The sequence below is a fragment of the Ranitomeya variabilis genome, chromosome 2, assembly GCF_051348905.1.
Source record: "Ranitomeya variabilis isolate aRanVar5 chromosome 2, aRanVar5.hap1, whole genome shotgun sequence".
Lineage (NCBI taxonomy): Eukaryota > Metazoa > Chordata > Amphibia > Anura > Dendrobatidae > Ranitomeya > Ranitomeya variabilis.
Window position 1 is genome coordinate 408,335,411 of NC_135233.1, and position 25,361 is coordinate 408,360,771.

The window sequence follows — 25,361 nt, forward strand, 5'->3', positions numbered from 1 at the left end:
GTCTGGGACCGAAGGACGTTCACCCCAACCATCGTGGTCCATGGGTGGAAACCTCTGCAGGTCCTGGAAGCCACGGTCACATAGGACGTGTCGCTAGGTCAAACGTGTCGCCAGGTCTGACATATCTCTCGGTCAGACGTGTCTCTCAGTCAGATGTGACGCTGGGTCAGACGAGTCTCTCGGTCAGACATGTCACTGGGTCAGATGTGTCTCTCGGTCAGACTTGTCACTGGGTCAGACGTCTCTCGGTCAGACGTGTTGCTCAGTCAGACGTGTCTCTCGGTCAGACGTGTCGCTGGGTCAGACGTGTCTCTCGATCAGATGTGTCTCTCGGTCAGACGTGGCGCTGGGTCAGACGTGTCGCTGGGTCAGACGTGTCTCTTGGTCAGATGTGTCGCTGGGTCAGACGTGTCACTGGGTCAGACGTGTCGCTGAGTCAGACGTTTCTCTTGGTCAGACGTGTCGCCGGGTCAGATGTGTCTCCCGATAAGACGTGTCGCCCGGTCAGACGTAACGCTGGATCTGACGTGTCGCTGGGTTAGACGTGTAGCCCGATAAGACGTGTCGCCCAGACAGAAATATCGCTGGGTCAGACGTGTCTCTCGGTCAGATGCGTCACTGGGTCAAACGCGTCGCTGGGTCAAACGTGTCGCCGAGTCTGACGTATTTCTCGGTCAGACGTGTCTCTCAATCATATGTGTCGCTGGGTCAGACGTGTCTCTCGGTCAGACGTGTCTCTCGGTCAGACGTGTCGTTGGGTCAGATGTGTATCTCGGTCAGACGTGTCGCTGGGTCAGACGTGTCTCTCGGTCAGACGTGTCTCTCGGTCAGACATGTCGTTGGGTCAGATGTGTATCTCGGTCAGACGTGTCGCTGGGTCAGACGTATCTCGGTCAGACGTGTCTCTCGATCAGACGTGTCTCTCTGTCAGACGTGTCGCTGGGTCAGACGTTTCTCTCGGTCAGATGTGTCTCTCGGTCAGACGTAGCGCTGGGTCAGACGTGTCACTGGGTCAGACGTGTCTCTCGGTCAGACGTGTCGCTGGGTCAGACGTGTCGCTGGGTCAGACGTGTTTCTCGGTCAGACGTGTCGCTGGGTTAGACGTGTCGCTGGGTCAGACGTGTCTCTCGCTCAGACGTGTCTCTCGGTCAAACGTGGTGCTGGGTCAGACGTGGTGCCGGGTCAGACGTGTCTCTCGGTCAGACGTGTCGCCGGGTCAGACTTGTCGCCGGGTCAGACGTGTCGCCCGGTCAGACGTATCGCTGGGTCAGACATGTTGCTGCGTCAGACGTGTAGCCCGATAAGACGTGTCGCCCGGTCAGACATATCGCTGGGTCAGATGTGTCGCCTGGTCAGACGTGTAGCCCGATAAGACTTTTCGCCCGGTCAGACGTGTCGCTGGGTCAGACGTGTCGCCCGGTCAGACGTATCGCCGGGTCAGACGTGTCGCCCGGTCAGACGTATCGCTGGGTCAGACGTGTCGTCCGGTCAGACGTGTCTCTTTGTCAGACGTGTCGCTGGGTCAGACGTGTCGCTGGGTCAGACGTGTCTCTCGGTCAGACGTGTCACTGGGTCAGACGTGTCTCTCGGTCAGACGTGTCTCTCGGTCAGACGTGTCTCTCGGTCAGACATGTCGCTGGGTCAGATGTGTCTCTCGGTCAGACATGTTGCTGGGTCAGACGTCTCTCGGTCAGACGTGTCGCTCGGTCAGACATGTCTCTCGGTCAGATGTGTCTCTCGGTCAGATGTGTCTTTCGGACAGACGTGGCGCTGGGTCAGACGTGTCTCTCGGTCAGACGTGTCGCCTGGTCAGACGTGTCCCGTTATTTTATTCCTGCGGCTCCCCTGAGTTTTACTTTTCTCTAAATCCACCATTCAGTTCTAGAAATTAGGACCTTTATATTCAGTGTCGCCCGGTCAGACATATCGCTGGGTCAGACGTGTCGCCCGATAAGACATGTCGCCCGGTCAGACATGTTGCTGGGTCAGACGTGTAGCTGGGTCAGACGTGTTGCCCGGTCAGACGTATCACTGGGTGAGACGTGTCACCCGGTCAGACATATCGCTGGGTCAGACGTGTCGCTGGGTCTGACGTGTCTCTCGGTCAGACGTGTCGCTGGGTCTGACGTGTCACTGGGCCAGACGTGTCGCTGGGTCAGACGTGTCGCCGGTCAGACATGTCGTTGGGTCAGTCGTGTCACCCGGTCAGACGTGTCATTGGGTCAGACGCGTCACTGGGTCAGATGTATCGTTGGGTCAGACGTGTCGCCCGGTCAGACGTATCCCGTTATTTTATTCCTGCGGCTCCCCTGAGTAGACCGGTTTTACTTTTCTCTAAATCCACCATTCAGTTCTAGAAATTAGGACCTTTATATTCAGTACTACATATTGTACTTTTAGCCAAGGGGGCGTGGCACCTAGGATTCTTTGGGCGCTTGTTTAGGCTGCTCTGCATAATAACTCAGGGGACCGGTGTGGTGGCAGCACTGGTGGGCTCAGTTTGATTCTTACTGTTTCTCCCCCTAACAGAAGAGAATAACCCATGATTGTCCCTTGTAGAATAAACTCTGGAATCTTCCATAACCCGCGGTGACCGTGGACGCTGCTGCTAGCGCATATTTCTGCAGCGATCAACTCCGGGAAATCATCAGATTTAATTATGGAACCACGTTCATTAAACGACCTCTGGGATCTAATTATTTATGGTGGAAGCCAAAACGTCAATGAAATGAGCGCAACAGAGTGCGGAATACAAGGGAATCCCTGCAGACATCTCAGGTCACATGACCATGGTTCTGAGGGGGCGCCCGAAGGGTGAAGACCATTATACCACCGCCCCACGTTTTATCCGCTGATGTTTTTTTCTGTACAGAAAATCTGCTGTGTTCAACATTTCGGGAAAATGCATAAAATAATGATGCGAAAACGTAACAATTTCCGCAGAATGCGATTATGTATATTGGTGACATGGGAGCATGGTGTCAACAGAAAGTGTTGTGAGAAAGAGGAAATACTGTTACAACGGGATAGATAGATAGATAATAGATAGATAATAGAGAGCTGATAGATGATAGATAGATAATAGATAGATAACAGAGAGAAAGATAATAGATAACAGATAGATAGATAAAAGAGAGATAATAGATAGATAATAGATAATAGAGAGAAAATAGAGAGATAATAGATAGAGCGATAGATAGATAACAGATAGATAATAGAGAGATGATAGATAATAGACAGATGGATAATAGATAGATGGATAATAGATAGATAATGGATAACATATATATAATAGATAGAGAATACATAATAGATAGATAATAGATAAAAGAGAGATAATAGATAGTGTAAAGGTACCGTCACACTAAACGATATCGCTAGCGATCCGTGACGTTGCAGCGTCCTCGCTAGCGATATCGTTTAGTTTGACACGCAGCAGCGATCAGGATCCTGCTGTGATGTCGCTGGTCGCTGAATAAAGTCCAGAACTTTATTTGGTCGTCCGATCGCCGTGTATCGTTGTGTTTGACACCAAAAGCAACGATACCAGCGATGTTTTACACTGGTAACCAGGGTAAACATCGGGTTACTAAGCGCAGGGCCGCGCTTAGTAACCCGATGTTTACCCTGGTTACCAGCGTAAAAGTAAAAAAAACAAACAGTACATACTTACATGCGTCCCCCAGCGTCTGCTTCCTGCTCTGACTGAGATCCGGCCCTAAAGTGAAAGTGAAAGCACAGCGGTGACGTCACCGCTGTGCTGTTAGGGCCGGAGCTCAGTCAGTGTCAGGAAGCAGACGCCGGGGGACGCATGTAAGTATGTACTGTTTGTTTTTTTTACTTTTACGCTGGTAACCAGGGTAAACATCGGGTTACTAAGCGCGGCCCTGCGCTTAGCAACCCGATGTTTACCCTGGTTACCCGGGGGCCTCGGCATCGTTGGTCGCTGGAGAGCGGTCTGTGTGACAGCTCTCCAGCGATCAAACAGCGACGCTGCAGCGATCGCCATCGTTGTCGCTATCGCTGCAGCGTCGCTTAATGTGACGGTACCTTAACTTTTCCCTTACTTCGGGTCTTGGGGGACACTCACTTTGCACGGGAATAACGCATACAGGAATGATTTCTCACACAAATTAAGTCCGTTACGGTTTATTAAAGCATCATAAACCGCACCGTAAGGGTACTGTCACACAGTGCAATTTTTATCGCTACGACGGCACGATCCGTGACGTCGCAGCGTCGTATGATTATCGCTCCAGCGTCGTAGACTGCGGTCACACTTTGCAATCACGGCGCTGGAGCGATGCCGAAGTCCCCGGGTAACCAGGGTAAACATTGGGTAACTAAGCGCAGGGCCGCGCTTAGTAACCCGATGTTTACCCTGGTTACCAGCGTAAACGTAAAAAAAACAAACAGTACATACTCACATTCCGGTGTCTGTCCCCCGGCGTTCTGCTTCTCTCCACTGTGTAAGCACCATAGCCGGAAAGCAGAGCGGTGACGTCACCGCGTCACCGCTGTGCTCGCTTTCCGGCCGGCCGGCGCTCACAGTGCAGAGAAGCTGAGACGCCGGGGACAGACACCGGAATGTGAGTATGTACTGTTTGTTTTTTTTACGTTTACGCTAGTAACCAGGGTAAACATCGGGTTACTAAGCGCGGCCCTGCGCTTAGTTACCCGATGTTTACCCTGGTTACAAGCGAACACATCGCTGGATCGCTGTCACACACACCGATCCAGCGATGTCAGCGGGTGATCAAGCGACGAAAGAAAGTTCCAAACGATCTGCTACGACGTACGATTCTCAGCAGGGTCCCTGATCGCTGCTGCGTGTCAGACACTGCGATATCGTAACGATATCGCTAGAACGTCACGAATCGTACCGTCGTAGCGATGAAAATGGCACTGTGTGACAGTACCCTAAGCCAGGTTACACACAGTCTGTTAATTTAACACGTGTGGCTTTACAAAAACATTCGGTAGTCACGCCTTATCTCTCCAGTTACCAGGTGACTGCACAGTTCATTACATGCATCAACGGAACATATTAACCCCGACAGTCTGTTCCAATGGCAGATATGTCTCTGCCGTATATTACAGGTTTTTCCCATACCAGGGGTTACCTCTCAGGAGCTTCGGATCCATACACTGACTTCTGCCAGTGCTGGTTCACAGGGAAACTGCCTCACTGGGATCACCGTCCTTGTGCCCAGGGCCCTTGGATAGTCCAGACCCACAGTAGGAACTGTAGCCTCCCCAACACAGAAACCATCTCAGGCTCTGTAGATGCAGCCTTTCCATGCGCTTCCAGGAAGTCCAAACACAGGCACTTCCAACACACAGGCCATCAGTCCATGATCTAACCAGGTGCTTACAGGACTCCAGTCCATCCGCGGACAATCCAACACTCTGACCATTCCAGGACTCACACTCTTACCAGGTGCTTGCAGGACTCCAGTCCATCCCAGGACAATCCAACACCCTCGAGCATTCAGTCCATAGCCTCAACAGTGCTTCCAGGACTCCAGCCCTCTTCAGGACAATCCAAACACACAGGCTATTGCAGGACTCACTTTACAGTGCTTCCAAGACTTATCCAATGCCAGGAGAATCCAACACTGACCCGTCCACTAGGTCCACGATCTCAGCAGTGCTTGCAGGACTTCTCCAATGCCAGGAGACTCCAACACCGATCGGCCAGGACCTTGCACATGGACCAAACGGATCCATACACAGGAACCCTGTGACCCACACCCTGGTCACATTATCTACCTGTAACCACTCCCATGGGAGGGAATGTGGGTGGGTGTGTGTTGCTAGTTTGACCCTCCCATCTCTCATAACTAGCCCTGCCAGTCTCCCATTAGAACTACACAATTACTTGTGGGACTACAGGTCCCAGCACACCAACCAAACTTCAGACTGACAGCACAGAGTGTCTTCCTCTGCAACACACACACCGGCCATTTACACTCCTGCCGGACTTTATCTCATCACATTTATGCCTCCAAGCGCATCTTGAAGCGCACACACAGCGCCCCCTGGCTGTAACGTGGGTCACTGCACCACATACCTCCCCCCTTTGTTCAACCCTATTGGGGTGGACACATGACATAAACCCGGGGTTCCGATACCGGGTACGCAAGTTATCTTGCCCTACCAGTCGAGAAGACCGTCTCAGTGGGATTTGAGCATCCCTCATCATCACACCCTTGTTAGGTTTTTCCCGCCCCCAGTGGTCAACATGTAGGCTTTGAACATTAGCCCTCAAGTCACCATCTGTCTGTGTCAACAGATCTTTAGTCACCACACTTTTGCTACAAGGTCTTCCACCTATGTCACTCATCCCTGAGTAAACTGAGGTGACACTACTTCTTTCATTAGGCTGGGTACTACCACCCCTTTGTTTGTCCACATTTCGGGTCAAACGTGGCAGCCCTCTTCCATCAATTGAACGCAGCAGTCCTGTAAGGCGCCGTCCTTCAACTCTTAGCTGCTCCATTTCCTTCAAATATACCATATGATATTCCAACAGAGTTTGTATTTCGCTAAGACTCTCCTCTGTTCCCACAACGAAGAAGGGAACCATACCCTTTATCCGCGGTAACTGTACTTCGTGGACACCAGGTATTCTCAACCTCACCACTCCAGATTTATCCACCATTTCTTGCATGGCTTGACCATTTCTTCCAATGACTCTTTTTACCATAGATATGGGTACCTGTATTACAGTTTCCTGAAGACTCCAAGCTTTTCTCACATGCTCCAGTCATCTAACAGCGTCTTCATTCCGCAATTGGATCATCTGCTTTGTGCGCACATATCTCCAGTGCATGTCACTCAGGGTAGCTACTCTCTTCGCTGTGACATCAGTTGTGGACAGTATCGCTAACTGACTTGTTTCCGGGGTCCAGCTCCCCTTACACGCCCCCACAGTCTTCTTGAACCATTCATGCATAGACTCCCTGGCACATGCCTCTCTCAGGTCTTCAGGTACGTCTATCATGCACTTGAACAAGGATCTCTCCTTCTCTTCAGCTGTCATTAGACACCAATCTTGTTCGGCTTTCAGAGCCAACTTCCTCTGAATATCACCAGTTTACAGTTGTTTGGCCAGGATAAACACCTGCCGCTCCAGCTTCTCCCAGGTTGCTTTAGGCATTGACTGGCTTTCTTCCAGGCAACCTCTGAGCTCCGTCACCTCTTTCTCTAAGGCACTCACACGGCCCTCAGCAGCCTGTCTCCAAAGCTCCTCTCGCTTTAACCGGGTTTCTACTTCAGGCCCCACTCCTTTGGTGGCCCGCTCCACTTCTTCACAAGGTGCAACTGGTACCACTTCTTTGCCCCCTTTACGTCTCCAGCGACGGAAAGACTTTTTCTTTTGGTGGGGCTCTTCTTTACTGTACTCCCTAACTTCCTCAGAGTCACAGTCACCCGCATAGTCTGTGTCGTACCCCACAGTATGGTGAACCCCCAAGTCACACTCTTTCTGGGCGTCAGCTCCACACGTTTTATCTACCACACCACAAACAGTCATATTGTGGAACACGTCAGGTGACATCATGTCCGTAAGTTGGGACCGTCCACCATTTTCCTTGGTCACGCCTAACTTAGGACTGTCAACTATAGGGGGTGCATTCTCTGCAACAGTTTTCATACACATTAACCCCACAGACACTTTCCCTTTTATCCACCAGTCCCACAGGGTTTCCAAGTCTCACCCTATTACCATAGTGTACCGTAAGTCCGGGACTACCCTAACTTCGTGGTACGTGGACTCCCCTGTTGTGTCAATGTAGAGGCAGGCTGTCAAATGTCGTTTAACGTCCCCACCTGTGTCATTCACTCTTGTCCCAAACCCAGGTGACACAGCACATTCAGAAGGGGTTCTCAGTAAAGTCGCTTCACTCCCTGGGTCTATCAGTCCCACCACACTTTCTCCGTTCACAGAAAAGGAGCACTGTCGTGACAAAACATTAGCTGAGCAATTTATTGTATAGCCTGGACCTGCATAGCACAACTGCGCCTGGAGCCCACTGGTCTGCACCACCCCTTTAATTTCAGGAGGCTCCACCCTTTTTTGGATTCCACCCCCTTTAGGGTCACCACCCCTTTTTGGGCAACTACTACCTTTTGGGAAACCACCCCCTTTTTGGACTCCGCCAAGCGGATACATAGATAATAGATAGGTGACAGATAATAGATAATAGAGAGATAGATAAAAGATAGATAGATGATAGAGAGATACATAATAGAGAGATAGATAATAGATAAAAGAAAGATCTACTATATAATTGTCTAAGGGTCACTTCCGTCTGTCTGTCTGTCTGTCCTTCTGTCTGTCTGTCACAGATATTCATTGGTCGCGGCCTCTGTCTGTCATGGAATCCAAGTCGCTGATTGGTCGTGGCAAAACAGCCACGACCAATCAGCGATGGGCACAGTCCGGCGGAAAAATGGCCGCTCCTTCCTCCCCGCAGTCAGTGCCCGCTCCGTACTCCCCTCCAGTCTGCCCTCACACAGGGTTAATGGCAGCGGTAACGGACCGCGTTATGCCGCGGTGTAATGCACTCTGTTACCGCTGCTATTAACCTTGTGTAACTAACTTTTTACTATTCATGCTGCCTATGCAGCATGAATAGTAAAACAATCTAATGTTAAAAATAATAAAAAATCATTATATACTCACCGTCCGTCGGCCCCCGGATCGACAACAGGCCTTTCCCGCTCGCGACGCTCCAGTAACCGGTTCATGCTGCGATCTCGAGAGATGATGACGTAGTGGTCTCGCGAGACCGCAATGCACTCTTGAGACTGGAGTGCACGAGCAGCGTCGGTAACCGCTTCGCTTGGATCCGGGGGCTCCGGAAGGTGACTATATAACTATTTTTTATTTTATTTTTTTTTTTAACAGGGATATGATGCCCCCATTGCTATATACTACGTGGGCTGGGCAATATACTACATGGGCTGGGCAATATACTACGTGGCTGGGCAATATACTACATGGCCTGTGCTAAATACTACGTGGCTGGGCAATATACCACATGGGCTGTGCTATATACTACGTGGCTGGGCGGGCAAAATACTACATGGGCTGTGCTATATACTACGTGGGCTGGGCAATATACTACATGGGCTGTGCTATATACTACGTGGGCTGGGCAATATACTACATGGGCTGTGCTATATACTACGTGACTATAGCACGTGGGCTGTGCAATATACTACGTGGACTGCGCAATATACTACGTGGGCTGCGCAATATACAACGTGGGCTGCACAATATACAAAGTGGGCTGCGCAATGTACTACGTGGGCTGCGCAATGTACTACGTGGGCTGCGCAATGTAATAAGTGGGCTGCGCAATGTACTACGTGGGCTGCACAATGCACTGCGTGGGCTGCGCAATGTACTGCGTGGGCTGCGCAATGTACTGCGTGGCCTGTGCAATATACTACGTGGGCTGTGCTATACACTACGCATACATATTCTAGAATACCCGATGGGTTAGAATCGGGCCACCATCTAGTAATAGATAATAGAGAGATAATAGATAGATAGATATAACAGATAGATTATAGATAATAGATAGATAATAGAAAACAGATAGATAATAGATAGAGAATAGATAATAGATAACAGATAGATAATAGATAGAGAGATCGATAAAAGATAGATAGATAGATGATAGAGAGATAGATAATAGATAAATAATAGATAGATGATAGATAATAGATAGATAGATAGATAGATAATATATAGATAATAGGTAGATAATAGCTAGATAATAGATAGATAACAGATAGATAATAGATAGAGATAGATAATAGATAATTGATAGATAGTATATACACTGTGTTCCAAATTATTATGCAAATTGGATTTAAGTGTCTTAAAGATTTAATTGTTTTGTTTTTCAAATAAACTCGTGGATGTTATTGTGTCTCAGGGCTCAATGAATCACTGAAATCAATCTTAAACACATGTGATAATTAGTTTTCCAGGTGATTCTAATTAAAGGAAAACGATGTTCCACATTATTATGCAGGTCACAGGTTTCAAGCAATATGGGAAATAAAAAGGTCTCTCTGCTACTGAAAAGCGTTAAACAGTGCAATGCCTTGGACAAGGTATGAAAAAATTAGATATTTCACGAAAACTTAAGAGTGATCATCATACTCTGATGAGATTTGTGACTGAAACAGAGCACATACAGAGTTCATGCAAATGAAGGCATAATGAGGAAGTTTTCTGGCAGACAAATTCATTGGATTAAGAGAGCAGCTGCCAAAATACCATTACAAAGCAGCAAACAGTTATTTGAAGCTGCTGGTGCGTCTGGAGTCCCTCGAACCTCAAGGTGTAGGATCCTTCAAAGGCTTGCTGTGGTGCATAAACCTACTATTCGGCCACTCCTAAACAGTGTTCACAAGCAGAATCGGTTGCAGTGGGCCCAGACATACATGAAGACTAATTTTCAAACAGTCTTGTTTACTGATGAGTGTCGAGCAACCCTGGATGGTCGAGATGGATGGAGTAGTGGATGGTTGGTGGATGGCCACCATGTCCCAACAAGGCTGCGACGTCAGCAAGGAGGTGGAGGAGTCATGTTTTGGGCTGGAATCATGGGGAACCAGCTGGTAGGGCCCTTTAAGGTTCCTGAAGGTGTGAAAATGACCTCAGCAAAGTAAATAGAGTTTCTGACTGACAACTTTCTTCCCTGGTCTAAAAAGCAGAAACGTGTCTTCAGGAGCAAAATCATCTTCATGCATGACAATGAATACCTCTGAGTAATTGGCTGCTATGGGCATAAAAGGAGATAAACTCATGGTGTGGCCACCATCTTCCCCTGACCTCAACCCTATAGAGAACCTTTGGAGTATCATCAAGCAAAAGATCTATGAGGGTGGGAGGCAGTTCACATCCAAACAGCAGCTCTGGGAGGCTATTCTGACTTCATGCAAAGAAATACAAGCAGAAACTCTCCATAAACTCACAAGTTCAATGGATGCAAGAATTGTGAAGGTGATATCAACGAAGAGGTCCTATGTTAACATGAAGCTTGGCCTGTTAGGATGTTTTGGGAGTTAAATAGCTTTTTTGTTCAGTGAATGTGACCTCCTAATGCTGCAAATTCCACAAATGAGCATTTTCAGTTCTTTAAAACATATCAAATGTTTAGAAATACTACTGTGCCTAATAATTTGGAACAGTGCATTTTAAGTTTTTATTCATTTTGGAGATTATACTGTTATCATTGGGAGGTTTCTTCAATAAAATTCGATGTATACTCTAATGGGTGATGACTTTTATTAGACTGACTGTCATTTGCACCGACCATTTAGGAAAATCCGAGAAAAATGTAATTTGCATAATAATTTGGAACATAGTGTAGATAGATAATAGAGGGATAATAGATAATAGATAGATAATAAATAGATAATCGATAATAGATGATAGATAGATAATAGATAGATAATAGATAGATAATAGATAGATGATAGATAATAGACAGATAATAGATAGATAATAGATAATATATAGATAATAGATAATAGACAGATAATAGATAGATAATAGACAGATTGTGTAACAATGGGCCGCCGTGATCATCTGTTCTCTCCTCAGTTCTGCGGACTTTTGCCTCCTGCGCGGTGACTACTCCCCCGTTGGACAATTACCTCCTTCTCCCCATAAACTCATCCATAAAACGTTGTTTCGCTATAAGAGGCTTCATTTTCGGCTTCAGCTGGGGAATTCTCCGAGCTGCGCGGGGTCAGCGCACTCTGCTTGTTTCTTGGTATTAAAAATGTCTTTGTGGCAGGATCCGGTTCTCTAATATCAAAGTCGTACATCACAACAATCCGATTATGTCGCCACCTTTACTGCGTTCTGCAGATACATCTGTGAGCTGAGATGCTGCTTCCTAATGCAGGACCTACTGTATATGTTATGTAGACGGCCGCTGCAGCTCTGCGCCCTATGGAGCCCCTGCGGCTCTGCGCCCTATGGAGCCCCTGCGGCTCTGCGCCCTATGGAGCTACAGGGCAAGTGGGAAAAGCGAGGCTAAGGGCCGGAATTGGCGCATCTTAGAGATGCACTTTTTCTGGGGCTGCTGAGAGCTGGTGTTTGTAGCCGAGGGGCCAATATCCATGGCCCCTTCCAAGGCTATAAACATCGGCCCCAGTCATCGGCTTCCCCTCTGCTGGTTCCGAAAATTATACGGGAGCCCACGCCATTTTTCCCCCAAAATAATCTTTTATTAAATAAATACATGTACAGTATCTGCACACACACACTGTACTAATTGTATATGTCACTGACATCTGTATATCTACCTATTATATGTGTATTTACTGTATATAATCCATCTCTTCTATCCTGTCGGCTCCTGCAGTGATTTTACTGTACACGGCAGATGAAATACCGGCTTCTATTCTATCTACCTATGAAATATATATATATATATATATATATATATATATATATATATATATATATATACTAGATGGTGGCCCGATTCTAACACATCGGGTATTCTAGAATATGTATGCGTAGTGTATAGCACAGCCCACGTAGTATATTGCGCAAGCCACGCAGTACATTGCGCAGCCCACGCAGTACATTGCGCAGCCCACACAGTGCATTGTGCAGCCAACGCAGTACATTGCGCAGCCAACGCAGTACATTGCGCAGCCCACGCAGTACATTGCGCAGCCCACGCAGTACATTGCGCAGCCCACGCAGTACATTGCGCAGCCCACGCAGTACATTGCGCGGCCCACGTAGTACATTGCGCAGCCCACATAGTACATTGTGCAGCCCACGTAGTACATAGTGCAGCCCACGTTGTATATTGCGCAGCCCACGTTGTATATTGCGCAGCCCACGCAGTATATTGCACAGTCCATGTAGTATATTGCACAGCCCACGTTCTATAGTTACGTAGTATATAGCACAGCCCATGTAGTATATTGCCCAGCCCACGTAGTATATAGCACAGCCCATGTAGTATATTGCCCAGCCACGTAGTATATTGTTATGATCTGGTGGCCTAGGAGCAGCATGAGACGTACACTGGAGAAGGTGGTACCTGTACTGACCGCAGACCCTGAACCTAACACCGCAACCAGAAGTAGCCGTGGAATGTCCATAACACTCCCTGGACATCTCGACACAGCTGGAGGACTAATTACCCCTAGAGATAGAAAAGGGAAAACTATCTTGCCTCAGAGAAAATCCCCAAAGGATAGACAGCCCCCCACAAATATTGACTGTGAGAGGAGAGGGAAATAACATATGCAGACTGAAATCAGAATTTAGCAAAGGAGGCCACTTCTAGCTAAATAGAAAGGATAGGACAGAATACTATGCGGTCAGTATTAAAACACTAGAAAATATCCACCACAGAAAATACAAAATCTCCACATCGAACTAAAGACATGGAGGGTATATCTGCATCTCCAGAGATACCAGCTTGGCTGAACAAATCCTTATACAGACCAAGATGGACAAAACAAAACATGGAAAATAACTTGAACGATCAGGCCCACAGCATGTGGACTGCAAAAAACAAAGCCAAAACTTATCTTTGTTGAAATGAACAGCAAGCAAGAGAGACCAGGCAGGGAAGTGAATCCTCCAGGAAACAATGGACAACTGGCACTAACTAAAGGGTCAAGCAAGACTAAATAGCCCAGTCAGAATTACAGTAAGTGGACACACCTGATGAATGCTGCGATCCAAAGACAGCAGCGCTACCACTTATAACCACCGGAGGGAGCCCAAGAGCAGAATTCACAACAGTACCCCCCCCTTGAGGAGGGGTCACCGAACCCTCACCAGAGCCTCCAGGCCGATCAGGACGAGCCAAATGAAAGGCACGAACCAAATCGTCAGCATGAACATCGGACGCAAGAACCCAAGAATTATCCTCCTGGCCATAACCCTTCCATTTGACAAGATACTGAAGCCTCCGCCTCGAAAAACGAGAATCCAAAATCTTCTCAACCACATACTCCAACTCCCCATCAACCAACACCGGGGCAGGAGGATCAACAGAGGGAACAACAGGCACCACATATTTCCGCAACAAAGATCTATGAAAAACATTATGGATGGAAAAAGAGGCCGGAAGGGCCAAACGAAAAGACACCGGATTGACAATCTCAGAAATCCTATAAGGACCAATAAACCGAGGCTTGAACTTAGGGGAAGAAACCTTCATAGGAACATGACGGGAAGACAACCAGACCAAATCCCCAACCCGAAGCCGGGAACCAACACAAGGACGACGGTTAGCAAAACGCTGAGCCTCCTCCTGAGACAACACCAAATTGCCACAACATGAGCCCAAATCTGCTGCAACCTGTCAACCACAGAGTCCACCCCAGGACAATCAGAAGGCTCAACCTGCCCTGAAGAAAAATGAGGATGAAAACCAGAATTACAAAAGAAGGGTGAAACCAAGGTAGCAGAACTAGCCCGATTATTAAGGGCAAACTCGGCCAATGGCAAGAAAGCCACCCAATTGTCCTGATCAGCAGACACAAAGCATCTCAAATAAGTTTCCAAGGTCTGATTAGTTCGCTCGGTTTGGCCATTTGTCTGAGGATAAACCGCGGAAGAAAAAGACAAATCAATGCCCAGCCTAGCACAAAAGGCTCGCCAAAACCTAGAAACAAACTGAGAACCTCTGTCGGACACAATATTCTCCGGAATGCCATGCAAACGAACCACATGCTGAAAAAACAACGGAACCAAATCAGAAGAGGAAGGCAATTTAGGCAAAGGTACCAAATGAACCATCTTAGGAAACCGGTCACAAACCACCCAGATAACCGACATCCTCTGGGAAACCGGAAGATCTGAAATAAAATCCATAGAAATATGCGTCCAAGGCCTCTCAGGGACCGGCAAAGGCAAAAGCAACCCACTAGCGCGGGAACAGCAAGGCTTGGCCCGCGCACAAGTCCCACAGGACTGCACAAAAGAACGCACATCCCGTGACAAAGAAGGCCACCAAAAGGACCTACCAACCAAATCTCTGGTACCAAAAATCCCAGGATGGCCAGCCAACACAGAACAATGAACCTCAGAAATCACTTTACTAGTCCATCTGTCAGGAACAAACAGTTTCCCCACTGGACAGCGATCAGGTTTATCAGCCTGAAATTCCTGAAGAGCCCGTCGTAAATCAGGGGAGATAGCAGAAAGAATCACCCCTTCCTTCAGAATGCCGCCCGGCTCAAGGACCCCAGGAGAATCAGGCAAAAAGCTCCTAGAGAGGGCATCCGCCTTAACATTCTTAGAACCCGGAAGGTACGAGACCACAAAATCAAAACGGGAGAAAAACAGGGACCATCGGGCCTGTCTAGGATTCAGCCGTTTGGCAGACTCGAGGTAAATTAGATTCTTATGATCAGTCAAGACCACAATACGGTGCTTGGCCCCCTCAAGCCAATGACGCCACTCCTCAAATGCCCACTTCATAGCCAACAACTCACGAATGCCGACATCATAATTGCGTTCCGCAGGCGAAAACTTTCGAGAAAAGAAAGCACACGGTTTCAACAAGGAACCATCAGAATTCCTCTGAGACAAAACGTCCCCTGCCCCAATCTCAGAAGCGTCAACCTCAACCTGAAATGGAAGGGAGACATCCGGCTGACGCAACACAGGGGCAGAAGTAAATCGGCGTTTAAGCTCCTGAAAGGCAGAAACAGCCGCAGAGGACCAATTCGCCACATCAGCGCCCTTCTTCGTCAAATCGGTCAGGGGTTTAACCACACTGGAGAAGTTGGCAATGAAACGGCGATAAAAATTAGCAAAGCCCAAAAATTTCTGAAGGCTCTTCACAGAAGTGGGCTGGATCCAATCATGAATGGCCTGAACCTTAACCGGATCCATTCCTATAGATGAGGGAGAAAAAATGAAGCCCAAAAAAGAAACCTTCTGTACTCCAAAGAGGCACTTAGACCCCTTCACGAACAAAGCATTATCACGGAGGATCTGAAATACCATCCTGACTTGTTTCACATGAGACTCCCAATCATCTGAAAAAATCAAAATATCATCCAAATATACAATCATGAATTTATCAAGATAATTCCGAAATATGTCATGCATGAAGGACTGAAACACAGATGGGGCATTAGAGAGCCTGAATGGCATCACAAGGTATTCAAAATGGCCTTCGGGCGCATTAAACGCAGTTTTCCATTCTTCACCCTGCTTAACACGAACAAGATTATATGCCCCTCGAAGGTCAATCTTAGTAAACCAACTAGCCCCCTTAATCCTATCAAACAAATCAGAAAGCAAAGGCAAAGGGTATTGGAATTTGACCGTGATCTTATTCAAGAGGCGATAATCAATACAGGGTCTCAAGGAGCCATCCTTCTTGGCAACAAAAAAAAAACCTGCTCCCAATGGTGAAGAAGATGGCCAAATATGCCCCTTCTCCAAAGATTCCTTAACATAACTCCGCATGGTGGCATTTTCTGGCACAGACAGGTTAAAAAGTCAGCCCTTAGGGAACTTACAATCTGGAATCAAGTCGATTCCACACACAATCACAGTCCCTATGTGGTGGAAGGGAACTGGACTTGGGCTCATCAAATACATCCTGGAAATCTGACAAAAACTCAGGAATTTCAGAAGAGGGGGAGGAGGTAATTGACATCAAAGGAACGTCACCATGAACCCCCTGACAACCCCAACTAGTCACAGACATAGATTTCCAATCTAATACCGTATTATGCACCTGTAACCATGGGAAACCCAGCACAATAGCATCATGCAAATTATGCAACACCAGAAAACGACAATCTTCCTGATGAGCTGGCGCCATACACATGGTCAGCTGTGTCCAAAACTGAGGTTTATTTTTAGCCAGCGGTGTAGCATCAATGCCCCTCAAAGGAATAGGACTCTGCAAAGGCTGCAAAGGGAAAACCACAATGCCTGGCAAATTCTAAGTCCATTAAGTTTAAAGCGGCGCCTGAATCCACAAATGCCATGACAGAAAATGACGATAATGAGCAGATCAGGGTCACAGATAACAGAAATTTTGGTTGTACAGTACTGATGGTAACAGAACTAGCGATTCTCTTAGTACGCTTAGGGCAATCAGAAATAACATAAGCAGAATCGCCGCAGTAAAAACACAACCTGTTCTGACGTCTGAATCCTTGTCGTTCAGTTCTAGACACAATCCTATCACACTGCATAGGCTCAGGACTCCGCTCGGAAGACAACGCCACAGCGCACACAACTCTGCGCTCGCGCAAGCGCCGATCAATCTGAATGGCCAGAGACATAGACTCACTCAGACCAGCAGGCGTGGGAAACCCCACCATAACATCTTTAAGAGATTCCGAAAGACCCTTTCTGAAAATTGCAGCCAAGGCATCCTCATTCCATCTAGTCAGTACAGACCATTTTCTAAATTTCTGGCAATATAATTCTGCCTCTTCTTGACCCTAAAACAGGGCCAACAAGGTCTTCTCAGCATGATCCACTGAATTAGGTTCATCATACAATAACCCTAGCACTTGAAAAAAGGTGTCTACATTAAGCAAAGCAGGATTTCCAGCTTCCAGGGAGAACGCCCAATCCTGAGGGTCACCGCGCAGCAGAGAGATGACTATTTTAACCTGCTGGATGGGATCACCAGAGGATCAAAAATTTGGACCTGTCACCAAAAAACAAATCAGGAGTTGGAATTCTAGGCTCTAAAACTGGAGTCTGAACGATATAATCGGAAATACCCTGTACTCTAGCAGCAAGCTGGTCCACACGAGAAGCCAATCCCTGAACATCCATACCAGCGCCAAACTCCTGAACCACCCAGAGGTAAAGAGGAAAGAAAAGGCACAACAGACTACAGAAAAAAAAATGGCTCAGCACTTTCCTTTCCTTCTTCTGAGATGCAATTAACTCATTGTTGGCCAGTTGTACTGTTATGATCTGGTGGCCTAGGAGCAGCATGAGACGTACACTGGAGAAGGTTGTACCTGTACTGACCGCAGACCTGAACTTAACACCGCAACTAGAAGTAGCCGTGGAATGTACCTAACACTCCCTGGACATCTCGACACAGCCGGAGGACTAATTACCCCTAGAGATAGAAAAGGGAAAACTATCTTGCCTCAGAGAAAATCCCCAAAGAACAGGCAGCCCCCCACAAATATTGACTGTGAGAGGACAGGGAAATAACATACGCAGACTGAAATCAGAATTTAGCAAAGGAGGCCACTTCTAGCTAAATAGAAAGGATAGGACAGAGTACTATGCGGTCAGTATTAAAACACTAGAAAATATCCATCACAGAAAATACAAAATCTCCACATTGAACTAAAGACATGGAGGGTATATCTGCATCTCCAGAGATACCAGCTTGGCTGAACAAATCCTTATACAGACCAAGCTGGACAAAACAAAACATGGAAAATAACTTGAACGATCAGGCCCACAGCATGTGGACTGCAAAAAACAAAGCCAAAACTTATCTTTGTTGAAATGAACAGCAAGCAAGAGAGACCAGGCAGGGAAGTGAATCCTCCAGGAAACAATGGACAACTGGCACTAACTAAAGGGTCAAGGAAGACTAAATAGCCCAGTCAGAATTGCAATAAGTGGACACACCTGATGAATGCTGCGATCCAAAGACAGCAGCGCTACCACTTATAACCACCGGAGGGAGCCCAAGAGCAGAATTCACAACAGTATATTGCCCAGCCCATGTAGTATATTGCCCAGCCACGTAGTATATAGCAATGTGGGCATCAGATCCCTGTTAAAAAAAAGAAATAAAATAAAAAATAGTTATATAGTCACCTTCCGGAGCCCCCGGATCCAAGCAAAGCGGTTACCAACGCTGCTCGTGCACTCCGGTCTCAAGAGTGCATTGTGGTCTCGCAAGATGATGACGTGGCGGTCTCGTGAGACCGCTACGTCATCATCTAGCGAGATCGTAGCATGGACCGGTTACGGGAGCGTCGCAAGCGGGAAAGGCCTGTTGTCGATCCGGGCACCGACGGACGGTGAGTATATAGCGATTTTTTATTATTTTTAACATTAGATCGTTTTACTATTCATGCTGCATAGACAGCATGAATAGTAAAAAGTTGGTCACACAGGGTTAATAGCAGCGGTAACGGAGTGCATTACACCGTGGCATAACGCGGTCCGTTACCGCTGCCATTAACCCTGTGTGAGGCCAGACTGGAGGGGAGTACGGAGCGGGCACTGACTGCGGGGAGGAAGGAGCGGCCATTTTTCCGCCGGTCTGTGCCCATCGCTGATTGGTCGTGGCTGTTTTGCCACGACCAATCAGCGACTTGGATTCCATGACAGACAGAGGCCGCGACCAATGAATATCCGTGACAGACAGACAGAAGGACAGACAGACAGACGGAAGTGACCCTTAGACAATTATATAGTAGATATGTGTGTCACTGACATCTCTCTCTCTCTCTATATATATATATATATATATGTGTGCCACTGACATGTATATATCTATGTATTCTATGTGTATATATCTATTCTATTCTAACCTGTCAGTGTGATATTACTGTATGCGGCAGATGAATTACCGGTTTTTATTCTACCTATGACATATGAATACATATATATGTGTGTCACTGACATCTCTCTCTTTCTCTCTCTCTCTCTCTCTCTCTCTCTCTCTCTCTCTATATATATATATATATATATATATATATGTGTGCCACTGACATGTATACATCTATATATTCTATGTGTATAGCTATTCTATTCTAACCTGTCAGTGTGATATTACTGTATGTGGCAGATGAATTGCCGGCTTTTCTTCTATCTAATATATGTATATGTGTGTGTCACTGACATGTATATATCTATGTATTTTATGTATATATATCTATCTATTCTATTCTATCCTGTCAGTGTGATATTACTGTATGGGGCAGATGAATTGTCGGCTTTTCTTCTATCTAATATATATATATATATATATATATATATATATATATATATATATATATATATGTGTGTTACTGACATGTATATATCTATGTATTCTATGTGTATACATCTATCTATTCTATTCTAACCTGTCAGTGTGATATTACTGTATGAGGCAGATAAATTGTCGGCTTTTCTTCTATCTATCTAATATATATATATATATATATATATATATATATATATATATATATATATATATATATATATATATATATATGTGTGTGTGTGTGTGTGGGTGTGTTACTGACATCTATATATCTATGTATTCTATGTGTATATTTCTATTCCATCTATTCTATTCTAACCTGTCAGTGTGATATTACTGTATGGGGCAGATGAATTGTCGGCTTTTCTTCTATCTATCTAGTATATGTATATGTGTGTGTTACTGACATGTATATATCTCTGTATTCTATATGTATATATCTATCTATTCTATTATAACCTGTCAGTGTGATTTTACTGTATGAGGCAGATGAATTGTCGGCTTTTCCAAGGAGATCGGTGTGTAAAGATCGGACATTGGTCGCATGGTCCGAGTGCTGTGTGATTGTTTCTCGCAATCATTGACGTCTATTGCGGGATGCCATCCGATTTCCGATTACAAATGCTGTGATTGATGAGCTGAGCACTCAATGATAGAATAACATTGGTCCGAATTCATTCTGGTTTTTTATCAGATTGCATTCGCCCGATTTCATCACAAGTGGTAATGAGCCCTCAGGGTCCCGTCCCCCTCACACGGGGTCTCCGGACGACGGAGCGCTGGGTGGGATGCGGAGCCGCCTTTCTATATATTTGCTGCTCTCCTCTCTGGATCGTTACGACATGGACAATGTGGAGAGCCGGAATCATCCTCCATCATCACCCAAACCCTGAGGGCAGCGCAGAGCTCGGGCATCTCTGTGAATTCAGAGCCTCGTCTCTCCCCACAGACATTAATGATTGAAGGGGAAGGTCTTGGCTACATGACAGATACAAGAACAGGATCAGACTTTATTTTCTTAAGAACATCAACATTTGAACTGTTCTAGAAAACAAATGTATTCCACCAGTAAAATCCAACCTGATGCCGCCCCTCACTGAGGACCCCGATAATAAACCTATGAAGAGCAACTCCCACTGACATCAATGGGCATCATGTAATGCGTCCTTCCACCTGTGGTGGCGCTGCAGGCAAAGTGAGCTCTCCCCACAGCTTCCCTGTGGATCACACCCGATCCTCGCAGAACAATACAGTCAGCTCTTTATTTTAATGAAGCTCCAGAGATTTTATCCAATAGGAAACTCCTATAAAATGCAGTCTTTTCTGCAGATCATACATTGCACAAGTGAATATAATATACTTTGAAACATTGTAAATAAATCTCCACCTTTCTCCATTTATGAGCTACTTCTTCTTCCCTCTGCCACTGAACTCACCATTCCCTATGAAAACATAAAACCCATCCACCAAAACACAAGACTGACTGCAAAGTCACTGAAGGGTCAGATTCCAGCTTCATATTAAGGGGAAGAGAAACTGAAAGGCATAGACACACCCAGATCCAGTTTTCTATTAAGTGTTTTATCTCAGGTCAAAGGTGAACATACAACTACACTGCTTAGTCATTTTTGTATAATGTACTCCATGCTGCTGCTGCTTTTAGCAACTGTTTTATCACACTGTAGTGCTGGGCTCCCAGATACACTGCTCAGTACTGCTGTATTAGTGTTTTATTTCACTGTGGTGCTGGGCTCCCAGATACACTGCTCAGTACTGCTGTATTAGTGTTTTATCAGACTGCGGTGCTGGGCTCCTAGATACACTGCTCAGTACTGCTGTATTAGTGTTTTATCACACTGTGGTGCTGGGCTCCCAGATATATTGCTTAGTACTGCTGTATTAATGTTTTATTTCACTGTGGTGCTGGGCTCCCAGATACACTGCTTAGTACTGCTGTATTAGTGTTTTATTTCACTGTGGTGCTGGGCTCCCAGATACATTGCTTAGTACTGCTGTATTAGTGTTTTATTTCACTGTGGTGCTGGGCTCCCAGATACACTGCTCAGTACTGCTGTATTAGTGTTTTATCAGACTGCGGTGCTGGGCTCCTAGATACACTGCTCAGTACTGCTGTATTAGTGTTTTATCACACTGTGGTGCTGGGCTCCCAGATATATTGCTTAGTACTGCTGTATTAATGTTTTATTTCACTGTGGTGCTGGGCTCCCAGATACACTGCTTAGTACTGCTGTATTAGTGTTTTATTTCACTGTGGTGCTGGGCTCCCAGATACACTGCTTAGTACTGCTGTATTAGTGTTTTATTTCACTGTGGTGCTGGGCTCCCAGATACATTGCTTAGTACTGCTGTATTAGTGTTTTATTTCACTGTGGTGCTGGGCTCCCAGATACACTGCTTAGTACTGCTGTATTAGTGTTTTATAACACTGTGGTGCTGGGCTCCCAGATACATTGCTTAGTACTGCTGTATTAGTGTTTTATTTCACTGTGGTGCTGGGCTCCCAGATACACTGCTTAGTACTGCTGTATTAGTGTTTTACTACACTGCGGCCCTGTGCTCCCAGATACACTGCTCAGTACTGCTGTATTAGTGTTTTATCACACTGCGGCCCTGGGCTCCCAGATGCACTGCTCAGTACTGCTGTATTAGTGTTTTATCACACTGCGATCCTGGGCTCCCAGATATACTGCTCAGTACTGCTGTATTAGTGTTTTATAACACTGTGGTGCTGGGCTCCCAGATACGTTGCTCAGTACTACTGTATTAGTGTTTCATCTCACTGAGGTGCTGGGCTTCCAGATACATTGCATAGTATTGCTGTATTAGTGTTTTATCATACTGTGGTGCTGGGCTCCCAGATACATTGCTCAGTACTACTGTATTAGTGCTTTATCTCACTGCATTGCTGGGCTACCAGATACATTGCTTAGTATTGCTGTATTAGTGTTTTATCTCACTGTGATGCTGGGCTACCAGATACATTGCTCAATACTGCTGTATTAGTGTTTTATCTCACTGTGTTGCTGGGCTCCCAGATACACTGCTCAGTACTGCTGTATTAGTGTTTTATCACACTGCGATCCTAGGCTCCCAGACATACTGCTCAGTACTGCTGTATTAGTGTTTTATCACACTGTGGTGCTGGGCTCCCAGATACATTGCTCAGTACTACTGTATTAGTGATTTATCTCACTGCAGTGCTGGGTTCCCAGATACATTGTTCAGTACTGCTGCATTAGTGTTTTATCTCACTGCAGTGCTGGGTTCCCAGATACATTGCTCAGTACTGCTGCATTAGTGTTTTATCTCACTGCGGTGCTGGGCTCCCAGATACATTGCTCAGTACTGCTATATAAGTGGATTATCTCACTTAGGTCATGGACTCACAGATACATTGCTCAGTACTGCTGTTTTAGTAGTGCTTTATCTCACTGCATTGCTGGGCTACCAGATACATTGCTCAGTACTGCTGTATTAGTGTTTTATCAGACTGTGGTGCTGGGCTCCCTGAAACACTGCTCAGTACTGCTGTATTAGTGTTTATCACACTGTGGTCCAGGGCTCCCAGATACACTGCTCAGCACTGCTGTATTAGTGTTTATCTCACTGTGTTGCTGAGCTCCCAGATACACTGCTCAGTACTGCTGTATTAGTGTTTTATCACACTGTGGTGCTGGGCTCCCAGATACATTGCTCAGTACTGCTATATAAGTGGTTTATCTTACTTAGGTTATGGACTCACAGATACATTGCTCAGTACAGCTGTTTTAGTAGTGCTTCATCTCATTGCATTGCTGGGCTATCAGATACATTACTTAGTATTGCTGTATTAGTGTTTTATCACACTGTGGTCTCCCAGATACACTGCTCAGTACTGCTGTATTAGTGCTCTGAATATTTGAAACTTAGAGAGAATATCAAGAATCCCTCGTCTGTGTGTGCTGTATGTAGGAGACATCATAACACCTAATATCCTCCCAGGAGCTCAGAGACAACTGAAAATTAGAAAGAGAATCTGCAGAGATGAACAATTGTGAAAACACAGGATACAAGTCAAATAATAGCCAGAAATAGTTTTACTACTCGTCTACACAACAGGCAACATATTTTTCAAAGTCACCAGCGATGGCCGCTCATTGCAGCTTTAAAATAATATTTTATATTATGAATAAACTATTTTCAAACTTTTTTGCAGTAATCTGAACGTCTACGATTAATGCTGCTTTTGCTTATTTTCCCAAAAAACTCAGAACAACTTTTCTATTATTCATAGGAACCAATTCGGAGCCTGCTCTTAACGTATAATTTGGACATTTTGTAATTGGGGAAAAATGTGCACCTTCTATGAAATAGGAAAAAAGCATTGTTTTGCAAAAAAAAACACACATGATAAATTGTAGCACTTAGCTTTAATTATCCCCTTATTTATTTTTAATTCCACTCTTCAAAGCTGAATTGCAATTTTCCTTATTGCTCATTAGTATCCATTCATGTCGATGGCCATTAGTGAGCAATAACGACCACATTGCATCGCTCTATACCGGCGCTGACTTCAGTGTGTTAATTGTGCCACTTACACGCTATCAATTGCTAAACCGTTATGTGGAGGTAATTTAATCATCTCCAAAGCAGTTGCATCATTGCTGCTTCCCTGAGAACTCACTGGTTCACATAGTTACTGGATGATAGATAGATAAGAGGTAGACAGATAATAGATAGATAATAGATAGATAGATAGATAGATAGATAGATAGATAGATAGATAGATAGATAGATAGATAGATAGATAGATAGATAGGTAGACAATAGATAGATAATAGATACTGTAGATAATAGATAGATAATATAAAAATAGATGATAGATAATAGATAAAGGATAGATAGACAGATAATAGATAGATAATAGATAGATAATAAATAATAGATAGATGATAGATAATAGATAGATAATAAATAATGGATAGATAATAGATAGATAATAGATATACAATAGGTAGATTGCATATAAGAAGTTTATACACTAGAGATGAGCGAATAAAGTGAAATTTAATTCTATCAAATTTTACAAACATGCGATGGCCGCCAGTGATCGCCATACAGGACCATCTTACTTCTCACCTCTGCGGCCTTCGATGCTCAGCGCCGGTCCTCTCCGCACCTTACGATCCCGCCGTCATAGTCGGATCCCTGTGCCTCACAGGCAGAGCTGGGCGTTCCAGAGGGAGGTCAGGGCGCCTCGTGATGCTGTAACCTCTCTCGGGAGTGGCGGTATCTGGAGATGCGACGAGGACCAGGCGTTGGTGAGTGGAGGCGCTGAAGAGGTGAGCAAGGAGCTTA

At 45.7% G+C, this 25,361-nt stretch overlaps 1 protein-coding gene across 3 annotated transcripts in view; it reads right to left on the minus strand.

Annotated features, from left to right (window-relative positions):
- Window positions 1-25,361, minus strand: part of DIAPH2 (diaphanous related formin 2) — a 1,729,654-nt gene that overhangs the window by 879,407 nt on the left and 824,886 nt on the right. The gene's annotated exons all lie outside the window — the stretch shown is intronic.